This window comes from Pristiophorus japonicus, chromosome 12, assembly GCF_044704955.1.
Source record: "Pristiophorus japonicus isolate sPriJap1 chromosome 12, sPriJap1.hap1, whole genome shotgun sequence".
Classification (NCBI taxonomy): Eukaryota; Metazoa; Chordata; class Chondrichthyes; family Pristiophoridae; genus Pristiophorus; species Pristiophorus japonicus.
This window is the reverse complement of record NC_091988.1, coordinates 121,904,857-121,920,514: the sequence shown is the minus strand read 5'-3', so window position 1 is coordinate 121,920,514 and position 15,658 is coordinate 121,904,857. Positions and strand designations below refer to the sequence as shown.

Sequence of the window (15,658 nt, the reverse complement as noted above, 5' to 3'; positions counted from 1 at the left end):
CTTTTGGGGGGGGGGGAACAAAATAGACATTAGATCAAGTGCCCCCCGATCTGGGGGACACTCCAGACACTTAACTGCCCCTTTTTCTAATAAATGTTTTTTTGGTTTATTTGGGGGTTTTTTGTGTTTTTTTGGGGGGGCATTAAAACCATATATTTTACAAGTGCCCCCTATAAAAGGGGAGGGGGACACTCAAACCCGGCAATTAAAATAAATTAAACTTTAAAACAAATAAAATCAAATTAAAATTTTGGAGTAGAGACAAACTAGCTAGCCAGCTCTCCAGCAGTTTGCTAAATAGCCAGTTAATTAAAACTAGTTAAAACCGGTTCTTTGAACAGCTCATCTGAGCCACAAGCAGTTCAAATACCAAGGGCTGGGTGCTGGTAGTTCACAGTGCATCAGCTCCGAGTGAGAAAACAGAGTTTGGTAAGTGGCACAGTTCGGTGAAGTGGGGCCGGGAGGTGTTGCTTTGCCTTGTTTTTCCTAATTTTTTCCACAGAGTGGCGGCATACCTGAACGGGAGCAGACCAAGGCCTGAGAATGGGGATAAAAGCCAGAGCAGACCACAGCTTACGGCCAGTGTGATCTCCTGGACTAGTTTTGATCGCCTGGTTGGGTCGGAGAGGAATTTTCCCAGATTTTTTCCCCAACAGGCCTGGGTTTTTAGCTGTTTTTCTGCCTCTCCCAGGGGATTGTACGGCTCTGGATGAGGAGAACTCTGATGTGTGACATGATAGATAAGTGATTGGTAGTGATTGTGGGCTAAGTTTTTCTTTTAAATTAACATATAGCATATAACTAAATACTAAAAACTAACCTTTTATATGTTTAACTAATTTAATAGAGTAAATACTTGATTAACGCTAAACTAATTAATTAAATAAAATGGGAAAACAGGAGATGTGTTGCTGCTACAGTATGTGGGAGCTTCGGGACGTTTTGGTCCAGGGCGTCTATATCTGCAGTAAGTGTCTGCGGCTCGACAAACTTCGGCTCTAGTTTGAGGAGCTGGAGTCCGAGCTACAAACATTGCGAGACATCAGGGAGGGACAAAGTTACCTGGACCTTTTGCTCCAGGAGGCAGCCACACCCTCTAGATTAAATACTTTAGAATTGACACGTGGTCAGGGACAGGAGGGTGTGACTGCGAGTGAAACAGGTACGGGGATCCAGGAGGTAGTATTTCAGGAGCCTCAGTCCCTGCACTTGTTCAGTAGATTTGAGGTTCTTGCAACCCTTGAGGACAAGTGTGCACACTGCAGGGTGGATGAGCAGACTGACCAAGGCATCGTGGTGCACAAAGCCATTCAAGTGGGGGGAGTAAAGAGGCAGGTGGTTGTTGTAGGGGACAGTATAGTTCGGGGGATAGAGGGTTCTCTGCAGCCGAGAGCGTGCATCCTGAAGGCTGTGCTACCCAGTGCCAGGAAAAAGGACATCCCCTCCGGGCTGGAGAAGAACTTGGAGTGGGAGGGGGAGGATCCAGTTGCCATGGTACATGTCGGTACCAATGGCATAGGTCGGACTAAGAAAGAGGTTCTGCTGAGAGAGTTTGAGCAGTTAGGGACTAAATTGAAAAGCAGAACCACAAAGGTAATAATCTCTGCATTATTACCTGAGCCATAAGCAAATTGGCATAGGGTCAGTAGAATCAGGGAGATGAATGCGTGGCTCAGAGGTCGGTGTGGGAGAAGTGGGTTTCGATTCGTGGGGCACTGGCATCAATACTCGGGAAAGAGAGAGCTGTTTCGTGGGGACGGACTACACCTGAACTATGCTGGGACCAGAGTTCTAGTGAACCGAATAACCAGGGAGGTAGACAGGACTTTAAACTAAATAAAGGGGTTGGCGGGGGGGGGGGGGGGGGGCGCGGAGGACGGTCGCAGTAGAGAGCAATCTAGAATGTTAAAGAGAAAAGAAAAGGAAGTAAGCAGGAAAGTGATTGTGGTAAGGATAACCAGATTATGTCAGGAAGGGACAGAATATACAAACAAAAAAGTGCACTAACAAATAGGGTCCAGGTAAGAAAAAATAACGATAAGGCAAATAGGGCTATAGTACAAAATAATGTTAAGATATCTAATAAAATGTTAAAAAGACAAATTTTAAAACATTGTATCTGAATGCACGAAGCATCTGTAATAAGGTAGACGAATTAACAGTGCAAATAGATGTAAATGGATACGATATAGTTACAATTACGGAGACCTGGTTGCAGGGTGACCAGGGTTGGGAACTGAATTTCCAAGGATATTCGATATTTAGGAAGGACAGGCAAAAAGGAAGAGGGGTTGGTATGGTGTTGTTAGTAAAGGATGAAATCAGAGCAGTAGTGAGAAAGGATATTGGCTCAGAAAATCAAGATGTAGAATCAGTCTGGGTGGAGCTAAGGAGCACCAAGGGACAGAAACACTGGTGGGAGTTGTCTATAGGCCTCCAAACTGTAGTGATAGTGTAGGAGATGGCATCAAACAGGAAATTAGAGATGCATGTAACAAGGGTACTACAGTAATCGTAGGTGACTTTAATCTACATATAGACTGGCCAAACCAAATTAGTAATAATACTGTGGCCGATGAATTCCTGGAGTGTGTATGAGATGGTTTTTTAGACCAGTATGTTGAGGAACCTACTAGGGAACAGTCTATCATAGATTAGGTATTGTGTAATGAGAAAGGATTAATTAACAGTCTTGTTGTGCTTTAGGGAAGAGTGACCATAACATGATTGAATTCTTTATTAAGATGGAAAATGAAGTAGTCCAATCCAAAACTAGGGTCCTAAATCTAAACACAGAAAACTACGAAGGTATGAGGAACGACTTGGCTATGATAGATTAGGAAGATTCATTAAAAGGCATGACGGTGGAACCAAATGTAATATTTCCAAGTTTGCTGATGACATAAAAATAGATGGGACTGTGAGTTGTGAAGAGGATGTAAAGATGCTGCAAGGCGATTTAGATAGGTTGAGTGAGTGGCAAACACATGGCAGATGCAGTATAATGTGGATAAATGTGAAGTTATCCACTTTGGTAGGAAAAACATAAAGACAAAGTATTATTTTTAAATGGTGATGGCTTGGGAAGTGTCGATGTACAGAGGGACCTGGGTGTCCTTGTACACCAGTCATTGAAAGCAAACATGCAGATGCAGCAAGCAGTTAGGAAGGCAAATGGTATGTTGGCCTTCATTGCAAGAGGATTTGAGTACAGGAGCAGGGATGTCTTACTGTAGTTATACAGGGCCTTGGTGAGACCACACCTGGAGTATTGTGTGCAGTTTTGGTCTCCTTACCTAAGAAAGGACATTGTTAACCTGTGGCATTCCATGCCGCAGAGAGTTGTTGATGCCAGTTCAATGGATATATTCAAGAGGGAGTTAGATATGGCCCTTACAGCTAAGGGGATCAAGGGGTATGGAGAGAAAGCAGGAAAGGGGTATTGAGGGAATGATCAGCCATGATCTTATTGAATGGTGGTGCAGGCTCGAAGGGCCGAATGGCCTATTACTGCTCCTATTTTCAATGTTTCCATGAATGGCAGGAGCCTGGGAAATGGGTCTCATCCTTTAAAGAAGGTTGTGCCTGGAAGTTGCCTGTGTTGGGAGGGACTGCTCATGCAGAGGGATCATTTAAAGGCTGATCATTAGACTAAAGGCAAGGCACAATCTTTAACAATTACATATAATGGAAGCAGAGTACAATTTAAACAGCATGAACAGCCTTCAGGCAAAAGCAATGGACGTATCAGGAACCAGGAACACTAAAAGCAGCTTCAAAATTAGCAGCTGTGCAGAAGCAGCGGTTCTGGAAAAATCGGTCAATCCAGTGACAGAGAATGTCCCATCGCCCCCCCAATGACAGGAAATGTCCCATCGCCCCCCCCCCACCCCAGTGACAGGGAATGTCCCATCGCCCCCCCTCCCCCCCCCAGTGACAGGGAATGTCCCATCGCCCCCCCCTCCCCCCCAGTGACAGGGAATGTCCCATCGCCCCCCACCCCCCCCCCGTGACAGGGAATGTCCCATCGCCCCCCACCCCCCCCCCCCCAGTGACAGGGAATGTCCCATCGCCCCCCCCCCCCCTCCAGTGACAGGGAATGTCCCATCGCCCCCTCTCTCCCAGTGACAGGGAATGTCCCATCGCCCCCCCCTCAGTGACAGGGAATGTCCCATCGCCCCCCCCAGTTACAGGGAATGTCCCATCGCCCCCCCAGTGACAGGGAATGTCCCATCGCCCCCCCCCCCCAGTGACAGGGAATGTCCCATCGCCCCCTCTCTCCCAGTGACAGGGAATGTCCCATCGCCCCCCCCTCAGTGACAGGGAATGTCCCATCGCCCCCCACCGCGTAGTGTAAGGGAATGTCCCATCGCCCCCCCCAGTTACAGGGAATGTCCCATCGCCCCCCCAGTGACAGGGAATGTCCCATCGCCCCCCCTCCCCCGCCGGAGGGTGAGCCCCAGGCCCCCGGGAGGGAGGGTGGGTGTGTCCCAGGCCCCCGGGAGGGAGGGTGAGCCCCAGGCCCCCGGACCCCCGGCAGGGAGGGTGTGCCCCAGGCCCCCGGAAGGGAGGGTGAGCCCCGGACCCCTGGGAGGGAGAGTGAGCCCCAGATCCCCCAGGAGGGAGGGTGAGTCCCAGGCCTCCCGGGAGGGAGGGTGAGCCCCAGGCCCCCGGACCCCTGGGAGGGAGGGTGGGTGTGCCCCAGGCCCCCGGGAGGGAGGGTGAGCCCCAGGCCCCCGGGAGGGAGGGTGAGCCCCGGACCCCCGGGAGGGAGGGTGAGCCCCAGGCCCCCGGACCTCCGGCAGGGAGGGCGTGCCCCAGGCCCCTGGACCCCCGGGAGGGAGGGTGAGCCCCGGACCCCCGGGAGGGAGGGTGAGCCCCAGGCCCCCCGGGAGGGAGGGTGAGCCCCAGGCCCCTGGACCCCCGGGAGGGAGGGTAAGCCCCGGACCCCCGGGAGGGAGGGTGAGCCCCAGGCCCCTGGACCCCGGGAGGGAGGGTGAGCCCCAGGCCCGTTCCTGGCCGGACGCGGGAAGTTGTGCAGCCGTCCCGACTGTCGGGTCAACAATTACCGCCACATTTATAGCATTGATGGTGCTGGGCCAGGCTGGGCGCGTCCCTCGGCTGTAAATAGCAACAATAATTAACATTAATCAGCATTAATCACCATCCGCTCATCCCACAGACAGGGACAGGCACACACAGAGGCCGGGGCCGGGCAGGGACACTTGACTTTCTCCATCCAAGCCCCGACACTGCGGCCGGCCAGCGGGGCTGTCACTGCGGGACACCAGCAGCACCAGGGTGAGCCGGAGGTAAGGGTCACTCACAGGGGCATGGGGACAGGAGCAGGTCTGTCATTCACTGACACCCTGGGCTTGCCGGGACACTGCCGGGGCACTGTGAGCACCCGAGCATTCAGACCCTCCCTGTGGGGCTTCACTTTCTATCAACACTTTTGTTATAAAGTTTTGGAGATGGGTGAAAAGGCTGTTTGACAGTCCGGAGTCATCCAATCGGGGAACGGAGAGTGTGTTTGCGGTGGGGGAGGAGTGTGAGGGGGGAGTGTATGTGGGAGGGGGTGTCGCGGAAAGGGGGTGTGGGGTGGGAGGGGAGTCGGGGAGGGAGGTATGGGTGTGGGGTGGGAGGTGAAGTCAGGGAGGGGGGTATAGGGTGGGAGGGGATGTGGGATGGGAGGGGGGGATGTGGGATGGGAAGGGGGGTTGGGGTGGGAGGGGGGTCGGGAGAGGCGTGGTGTGGGTGTGGGGTGGGAGGGGGGTATGGGTGGTGGGTGGGGAGTGTGTGTGTGGGAGGGAGGAGTGAGGGGGAAGGGGGGGAGTGGGCGTGAGGAAAGAGGGGGGAGTGCGGGAAGGTGGGGGGGGGGGGTCGGGGAGTGCGGGGGATTGGGATTGTGAGGGTGGGGGCGTCAGCTGACCAATAGTGGGAGGTTGGGTCAGGGTGGTTGTGGTGAGAGGTCACATGATGAAACCTCCTGGAATAGGACCAACCAGAGTTTGTTAGTCTACCTGTACCTCCACCCCAGTTATCGACCTACTGGAGGGAGCGAGGGGGAAGAGCCCTCTAAACCATCGGACGGAGGGACATAGGAATGGTTTGGTGCTGTCTCTTTTCAATATGTTCATAATACGCAGGCGGGAGCGAAATCCGCAGGCAGCATGTCTCCCGAGATATCCCCTTGCCGCGACTGACCTCCCCAAAGGTCAGGGGTTGTGTTGGGCTAGGGTGGGTCAGGGTGCTCCTGCAATGTCTGTCCCACCAATGTCTGGTGTAAGTGCCCTGGGCTGGGAGGGGGCATGTGTGTCAGTATTACTTCCACCCTGAGCCTCCATTATAGTGGGGACCTGCTTTGTAACAGTGGGACATAATATTGCAGGGCACATGGGTTGTTCAATATGTCTCTGTAATGTGTGCTCACAGGTTGGTAGAGCTGATGAGTTGAGAGTGGCTTCGCCAGTCATGTGATGTCACAAGACTCAATAAAACCCCAGCTGGTTGGGTTCGGGGGATCCACAATGAAGTATGCAGCTGTGAGCTGATGAATGAACTGGTAATGTGTGGTGTGATTGTTAAATCTTTGCTAATAAACCAACTCGTTCTATTAGCAATGTGTTGCTATGAATTCTTAAGCAATGAACCCATGAGGCAAATACATTACAGGCTCCTTTCACCAGAAGTACCCTTGCCGGGAACACCAGGCACCCATTGCCGGGAACACCGACAGTCCCTTGCCGGGAACACCGGGCACCCATTGCTGGGAACACCAGCAGTCCCTTGCCGGGAACACCGGCAGTTCCTTTGAGGGCTAAGGCTGCAGTAACATCTGACGTAGGGTTAAAATGGGCCTTGTAAACACAGAAACACAGAAATTTACAGCGCAGAAGGAGGCCATTTCGGCCCATTGTGTCCGCGCCGGTTGACAAAGAGCCAAACGGCCCTTGCTCAGCAGCCCTGAAGGTTACATATAAACCTATGAACAATGGTGGAAAGGTAAAGAGCAACCGGGCCAACCAGTCCGCCCCACACAACTGCCACACACCCTGCACCGCAACCTTCTACACTCCACCGGAGTCATGTGATTTCTTGGGAGATGCAAAAAACCAGATAAAAACCCAGGTCCATTGAGGAAAAAAATCTGGGAAAATTGCTCTCCGACCCATCCAGGTGATCAAAAATAGTCCAGGAGATCACTCTGGCCGTATTCGATTCCGTGCAGTACTTACCATCGTATCTGCACCAGCCAACAAGAGGTTACACCGACCTGTGTGAGAACACCACCGCAGGTCGGGGCTATAAATAGAGCTGGAACGCCAGGCCCTGGAACATTGTGGGTGAAGGTGTGGTGAATGAGGGTACGGGTCCCAGAAGAGGCGAGGGCCCAGGGGCAGCATGGGCCAGCCCACACTGCGATATGTGTGCGCATTAGGTCCGTGCGGCAGAGCAGATCTCCAGTTGTCCTGGTTAACCCTTGCCACTGGACCAAGACCTAGCTCTGTCAAGCCCGTGTGGTGGCTGGTGTGCAACGGTCACCACACGTTAAAAAAATCCACTCACAGGCATCTTCCACCCCCTCAATTGGAGTTCAGGACTGGAACATCGGGTCCTTTATTGAAACATCTGCGAACTCTCGCGGAAGCAAGTCATTCTCGTTCGAGGGACCGCCTATGATGATGATGATGATCCAGTCTAATCCCACTTAACGACTCTAGGTCCGTAACGCTGCAGGTTATGGCACATTAAGTGCCCATCCAAGCATCTTTTAAATGTGGTGAGTGTTTCTGCATCCACCACCCTTCCAGGCAGTGAGTTCCAGACCCCCGCAACCCTCTGCGTAAAGAAGCTCCCCCTCTCCACCAACCACCTTAAAACTATGTCCCCTCGTAATTGACCCCTCTACCAATGGAAATAGGCCCTTGCTATCCACTATATCTAGGCCCCTCAAACTTTTGTACATCTCAATGAGGTCTCCTCTCAGCCTTCTCTGTTCCAATGAGAATAAACCCAGCCTATCCAATCTGTCCTCATAACTAAGATGCTCCATTCCAGGCAGCATCCTCTCGAGTGCAATCATGTCCTTCCTATAATACAGCGACCAGAACTGCACGCTGTGGCCTAACCAGAGTATTATACAATTTAAGCATAACCTCCCTGCTCTTGTATTCTATGCCTCGGCCAATAAAGACAAGCATTCCATATGCCTTCTTAACCACCTTATCCACCTGGCCTGCTACTTTCAGGGGATCTGTGGACCAATGATGGAGCTTTGGAGGTGTGGCCTATTCAGTTGGAGCTGTGCTGTGGTGAGAGAAGGAGCTTGCTGCTAAAGCTCCTGTCTGGAAGGCCGAGAGTGAGCCCTGAGACCAGCCCAGGAAGAGGAGGAAGGGGCTGGCTTACTACAATTCAACGTCCAGAGGGAGAGGAGGAGAGCAGAGAATTTATCAACTTATTACTACTTCAGAGAGTTGGAGAGAGGGGGAAAAGAACAATCTGAGAAAACACCATCCAGTGTGGAAGGAGGGAGAGCCATTTCTACAATCTTCGACAGGTGGGTGTGTTTTGGTGCATTCCCCGAAAGACTTTGTTGTATCGGTGGGGGGAGGAAAGAAGACCATCTCGAGGGCCGGAACATCGCGGTGGGTGTATGTGTGTGGAAGTGTGTGTGGGGGTCTTGCTTACAGCTAGGCCCCACACACCACTGAAGCACCCCTCCCCCATTGCCTAGCCTGGGATAGCTGGAGCTACCTGGCTGAAGAATTACTAATCACCCTATTTAACATCGTTGGGAGTGTGTGCCTAGGTGGCTCCAGCTGCCCCAGGTGAAGACATCTCTCCCCACCCGAAGACCATCGACAAGGACTGTGTCTTGTTTTTTTTCCATCATCTGGGGAGTGTACCCCAGAAAAACGCCCACCCATCGCTGTGAGGGGAGACCTGCCCTCGCAGCTTCGCTCTTTCCCACGCCCCTCTCTCTCTCTCTGTCACTCTCTCTGTCTCTCCCCTCTCTGAGAGCCCCTTTCCTCCTTAAATTAAAGTTAATTAAGACAACTGAGCAGAGGGAGCAAGGCCCCTCCCCATTCGTTAACTAGGGGAGAGGTGTGCCCCATTAAGAGCTCCCTCTGCTCAAAACACCAACGAGGCCAATTAAAGACCATTAAGGCCTGTGACTTTGGGGTGGGTGTAACCCTTAAAGGGACCCCGTGATGGCGATCCCATCCACACCGGTGGCAGGGCCAGCTAAGACGTACGCGCAGGCGGCGTCCACATCCATGGCGCCTCCTGCGCCTCCTGCTGCCCTGCCACCATTTAGACTTATAACAAAAAAACACGGGGTCAAGAGCTACACTCACCCCACAATGAGCATCGAGGAGTGCGTGCGGGCGATGGCTGGGGTAGTTGGCCCCTCGGCCATTGTCGCGGCCTCCAAGATGTCTGGGAAGGCTGTATTCTTCCTGGGGTCGGAGCGGGCGGTGTCCCTGGCCCTCGAAAAGGGGCTCACGGTGGGCGGGACGTTCCTGCCGGTGGACCCTCTCGAGGCCACCGCGCAGAGGGTCATCATTTCTAACGTCCCGCCCTTTGTTCCCGCTGGGCTCCTCCTCCCTCACCTACACCAACTGGGGGAGGTAAGGTCGGGGATCAACCCCATACCGCTCGGCCTCAGGGAGAGCAGCCTGCGCCACGTGTTCTCCTTCCGCCGCCAGCTCTTTGTCCGGCTGGCGCGGGAGGAGTCGACGGAGGGAAGTTTTAATGTGGTGCACGAGGGGACTGCCTACCGCGTCTTTTGGACGTCGGACGGCGTGCGGTGCCATGCCTGCAGGGAGGTGGGGCACGTTCGCAAGAACTGCCCCGCCTCCAGGGCCGCCAAACCACCGAAGGCGGCCAAGGCTGGCGCCGCCGCCACCCCTCCCCCTATTTGCGTCTGCATGCCGGGAGCTGTAGGTGCGCGGGCATCGTCGGGGGCCTTTGTTTTCACGGCCTCCGGCGGGGGGGAGGGAGAACGTCCGATCGGAAAGAAGGCGCGGAGGAAGGCGAAACATCTCGAGGCGGGTCCCCTCAGTGCGGCAGAAAGTTTGACCACCGCGCTCAGCCCAACCCCGTCACCGACGAGCGCGGGGTGCCCTGAGCCCGTGCCCGAGCCCTTGACCAATATCACAGAGGGGCTCGGGCAAGAAAAGAAAAAGGGGGGGTGGAGCGGGATGCCTCGGCAGACATGGAGGTCTCCCTGCCTCCGCGCACCCCCAGGAACAAAAGGAGGTGCTGCTCCAATGAGGCGGAGGCGGAACAACATCCCTCCGCGGAGGAGTCGGTGCCCTCTGCGTGTCCCGTGTCCCCAACCAGCGCCCCCAAACTGCGCTGTAGGCGAGAGAAGTCTGTCCCCGGGGAGGGTGAGACAGTCGAGGCTGCCCAGCCTCTGCCTCCCGGGGATGGCGTGGAAGATCTGCCTGTCGTGGGGGGCGTGGGGCCAGCGGAGGAATACGATGCCGCCGGGTTGAGTGTCCCGGGGACTGAGACGGGCGGGGCCGAAAAGGCCGAACCTGAGCCCGCCCAGCCAATATCCAACTTCCCCCGGGATTTGCTCGACTCGGCAGAAACTGAAAATGTTAATAATTTTACAGAACATCCACACGCTGGGCCGGGGGGTGGCGGCGGGGAGGGGGAAGAACAGCAACCCTCGCCCCCTACTTTGGAGCTGGGGTACTTGGAGGACCTGGAACATTTCTTTGACCAGGTCTCTCCGCGTTCCCCGGCTCCTGGGGCGGAGGAGGAACCCCTTCCGCTGTCGCTTCCTGGCCCAGCACCGCTTTTAAAAGAGCACAGTGGGGACTCCTCTGCCGACGATCAGGGCAGAGCCAGGGTCGGATGGAGCGGCCGGGCCGTTTGCCGTACCTCGTGCGGTCGACGGGCCGGCTGCTGGCGGTGACCTCCCGGAGGGGGACGGGGACTCGTTGGGGGACGAGGGAGAAGATCTCGAGTCCATCGCCAGTGAGGCGGTGGATCTCCTCGTGCCCGCCGCTGAGTCCCCCCTCATTCCTGCAAAGGAACTCTGGGACTTTTTGGTCCAGAGCCAGGGTCGCCGCAACCGAACCCATCTGGCCCTGGAAAGATGGTCCGAGCCGGGGCTGCTCGTCGCATCCGTCCGCGCCACCGCTAAACCATGGCCGCGGGCGGGCCCTTATCAAAGGCGCATGGCCTTGAGCTGCGCCGGCTCAAAAGGTTCCTCGCTGGGCTGCTGAAGGAGTGGAGGTCAACAAACGACTCCACTCCCGCCCCCCCCCACAATAGGTTAGGTAGAGGTGTTGATTTCTGGATTCTTTTACCTCAATCTGGTTCAGCAAAATTACTGAAACGAATACCGTTTGTGCTTTAAACAAAGCAAGCTTTTATTTAAAAAGCAAATCCCGATCGGGGACTTTATCAGACAGAGGGAATGCAATTCTGTTCGAATGCACCCACTTCCTACGGACAAAGTGACGTTACATTGTAAAGGGACGATGGTTATACATTTTCGGCAAAAGATAACAAGATAGGGCTAGAGTGACATCCTAGTTCAGCCTATCCCTTTTGATCCCTCTTTCCCTTTGTCCACTCATAAGCCGACCTAAGTATGGTCTGATTTTAAACAAAGACCTTCTGTTAATGTTTCAGGTTAATAACATGATTTAATAAGACCTTGAGGTTTTTCTGCAAGCTGTGGGTTTTGTTTCAATATGTGTTAGTGTTGTAACATTTCGCAGTCTTGAGTCTGAGATGTCATGGCTATTCCTCCATGAATTCTTTGTTAGCTTATACTGTTCCTATACAATTCCCACGTTCTCAACTTCAATGTCTCTATACATTTTTAAACATTCACAGAGGTTGCACTATGCTTTTGCCATGAAGATAACCATAGCCAGCCTCAACATCAACGGCGGCAGAGAGGCCAACCGTAGATTTAACAATTTTTCGCTCCTGCGGGAGGGGAAATATGCGGTGTGCTTCCTGCAAGAAACCCACACCGTTCCGGGAGACGAAGCCACGTGGTCCTGGAATGGCAAGGAGAGGTCCGCATGAGCCACCTCACTACCACTTCTTGTGGGGTGGCCATCTTGTTGGCCCCGCATTTTCAGCCGGAGATCTTGGGGGTCGAGGAGCCCGTGCCAGGCCGCTTGCTGCACGTGACGGTTCGCCTGGGGGACGTGCCGCTCCATCTCGTGAACGTGTACGCCCCTCAGCCCGGCCCGCAGCAAACGCGCTTCTTCGAAGAAGTGTCCGCTCTTCTTGGCTCCGTCGACGTCGGCGACTGCATTGTCCTCGGGGGGGATTTTAACTGCACCCTCGAGGCGAGGGACCGCTCCGGTGCCCCGCAGAGCATGACGGCGATGGAGAAGTTGAGGGACCTGGTCGGGTCCTTCGACTTGGTGGACGTCTGGCGAAATCTCCATCCCGACTCCAGCGCCTTTACTTGGATGAGGCCTGGAGTAGGATGGTCCAGAGTCAACCGCCTTTACATGTCTCGGGCGTACGTTTCCTGCGTCCCAGCGGCCTCCATGCGACCGGTGCCGTGTTCGGACCACCACCTGGTGTGGGCGGAGCTCGCTTCGCTCCGCGCGAGGACGGGGTCCGCGTACTGGCATTTTAACAACCTGCTGCTGGAGGACGTGCGGTTCCAGGATTTGTTCCGTCGTTTCTGGGCCGACTGGAGAAGGAAGCGGGGGGGCTTCCCCTCCTTGAGGCTATGGTGGGACGTGGGCAAGGCTCACGTCCGCGTCTTCAAGAGGCGGGCGACCAGGGTCGGGCGCCTAGAAAAAGAGGGGCTCGACCTGGAGTCCCGTCTCAGTCAAGTCGTTGAGGACCCGGCCCTGCGGATGGTGTACGAAGCGAAGAAGGCCGCGCTGAAGGACCTGCAGCTCGTCGGGTCCCGAGACGCGTTCGTGAGGTCGCGGATCGGGTTCCTGCGGGATCTGGACCGCGGCTCCCCCTTCTTCTACCCGCTGGAAAAAAGACAGAGTGTCCGTAAGCAGCTCTTGACGCTGCTGGCCGACGACGGCTCTCTCGTCTCGGATCCGGAGGGCGTCAACAACAGGGCCCGTGAATATTACGGGGCTCTGTTCTCTCTGGAGCCGTCCAGTGAGGAAGCGCGTAGAGTTTTGTGGGAGGACCTGCCGAAGGTCAGCCCGGAGGGCGCCGAAAATCTGGAAGCTCCGCTAAGCCTGGCGGAGCTGACCGGCGCCCTCGACCGGCTCTCGAGGGGAAAAGCACCGGGGCTGGACGGGCTGACCGTGGAGTTCCACAGGGCGTTCTGGGACGTCCTGGGGGGCGACTACGCGCGGGTCCTGGGGGAAAGTCTGGCGACCGGGGAGATGCCCTTCTCTTGGCGCAGGGCAGTCATCGTCCTGCTGCCTAAGAAGGGCGATCTCCGCCTCCTTAAGAACTGGCGCCCGGTCTCCCTCCTCAGCACGGACTACAAAATCTTCGCCAGGGCGATGTCTGCTCGCCTTGGCGCCTTGCTGGACCACATGATCCACCCCGACCAGTCCTACACGGTCCCGGGCCGGATAATCTACGATAACATCCATCTGGTCCAGGACCTCATCCATCATTCCCAGGAGGCTGGTCTGTCGGTCGCCTTCCTATCTCTTGACCAAGAGAAGGCGTTCGACAGGATGGATCACGACTATCTGTTCGGAACTCTGCGCGCTTCCGGGTTCGGGATGCATTTCGGCGCCCGGATCCGACTTTTGTACGCCGCCGCAGAGTGTCTGATAAAGGTTAACGGGTCCTTGATGGCGCCCCTTCGCTTTGGGAGAGGGGTGCGCCAGGGATGCCCCATGTCCGGCCAGTTATATGCCATCTGCGTGGAGCCTTTCCTGCGCCTCCTGCGGACGAGGTTGACGGGACTGGCTCTGCAAGGGCCGGGCGTGGAGGTCGTCCTCTCGGCTTACGCCGATGACGTGCTCCTCGCGGTAGAGGATCCCGCTGACCTGCGGAGGATGCGTGAGTGCCAGGAGATTTACTCGGCGGCATCCTCCGCCAGGATCAACTGGGAGAAATGTTCCGGACTCCTGGTGGGTCAGTGGCGGGTGGACTCCCTTCCGGAGGAGCTCAGGCCTTTTGCCTGGAGCACGACCCATCTCCTCTATCTGGGAGTCTACCTTAGCCCCGACGAGGAAGCCTGGCCAGCGAACTGGCAAGAGCTGGAGGCCAAGGTCGCCGCTTGCCTAGGGCGCTGGACAGGACTGCTCCGAGTGCTGTCCTACAGGGGTCGAGCGCTAGTCATAAACCAGCTGGTGGCTGCCATGTTGTGGTACCGGCTGGTCACTTTGACCCCTCCCCCTGCGGAAGAAGCTGGTGGACTTCTTCTGGAACAACAGGAAGCACTGGGTCTCTGCCGCGGTCTTGAGGCTCCCGCTTGGGGAGGGCGGTCAGTCGTTGGTGTGCGTCAGCACCCAGCTCGCAACTTTCCGTCTTCAGACCCTGCAGAGATACTTTTACGTCGAGCCCCCTCCTAGGTGGCGTGCTCTGGCGACGTATTTCTTCCGCCAGCAGCACGGCCTCAACTATGACACGCAGCTCCTGTTTGTGAGCTTGGGGGGCGTCAGGACTGCCTTCCAGGAGCTGCCTGTCTTTTACAAGGAACTCACCAGGGTCTGGAACAAAGTCTCCACCAAGCGCAGCTCTCCACCGGCTGGAGTGGCGGCTGTCCTGCAGGAGCCGCTGCTCGGGAATCCGTGCCTCCACGGCCGAGGTACGGACTAGAGGGCTGTGGCTGGTGAGGTGACCAGGGTCAGGGACCTGCTCGATGGCGGAGGAGCGGGCTGGATGGCGCCAGACACGCTGGCGCAGCGCCTAAATTCTGCCAACGTCCGCCGCGCGGCCGATGCCATCGAGTTGCTAAAAACAGCTCTGGGCCCCAACTCCATTAGGTGCATCGAGGAGACTCAAGCACGTGGGAAAATCCCGTCTTAACTGACCCCTGTCCAGACGGAATTCCTCATCGGCGCCAAACCCCGGAACCTCCCTTGGGAGCCGGCGCCTCACAACTTGAGCCGCCTCGAGGAAATCCCCTCCGTGCCTTTCAGTTCCGCGCGGAGGGGTTTCCTGTACGGGCTGCTCCTGCACACTCTCAACTTTGCCATCCTCGCCTGCCGTCCGGACACGCTATGGCGTACCATCTTGCCGTCCGGAGGAGGCGGGCGTCCCCGATGGAGGGCACTCTACGCGGGAGTCCTCCCAATATTTATCGGGGACTTGGCCTGGAGGGTGGTGCACGGAGCAGTGCAATAAATTTTTAAGTCGGTTCACGGGCTCCCAGGCCGCCTGCAATTTCTGCGGTCTGGAAGAGTCCGTGTTCCATGTTTTTATTGAATGCACGAGGTTGCAGCCCCTGTTTTATTATTTAAAGGGGTTGCTCCTGAAATTCTGGTTGCACTTCAGTCCCACACTCCTGATCTTTGGGCATCCTGTGCGGAGGGGAGCGGGTAGGTCCGAGGGCCTCCTCGTAGGACTGCTTCTGGGCATGGCCAAGGGTGCCATCAGCCGGTCCAGGCAGCGGGCGGTCGAGGGGGTCGTTCAACCTGACTGCCTGCCTCTCTTCCGCGCGTACATCTGCGCCAGGGTGTCCTTGGAGATGGAGCACGCGATGTCCACCGGTACGCTCGCGGCCTTC

General features: G+C 55.8%; 1 protein-coding gene across 3 annotated transcripts in view; it reads left to right on the top strand.

Annotated features, from left to right (window-relative positions):
• The first annotated feature begins 351 nt into the window (after positions 1 to 351).
• pltp (phospholipid transfer protein) overlaps positions 352 to 15,658 on the top strand; it is a 132,619-nt gene continuing 117,312 nt past the window's right edge. The window contains exons 1-2 of one of the 3 annotated variants that reach the window (XM_070895906.1): positions 352 to 429; positions 5,183 to 5,301. The gene's annotated coding sequence lies outside the window, so the exon portion shown is untranslated. Of the gene's footprint in view, positions 430 to 5,182; positions 5,313 to 15,658 lie in introns of all 3 variants that reach the window. The other 2 variants (XM_070895907.1, XM_070895908.1) reach the window with 2 other exon arrangements.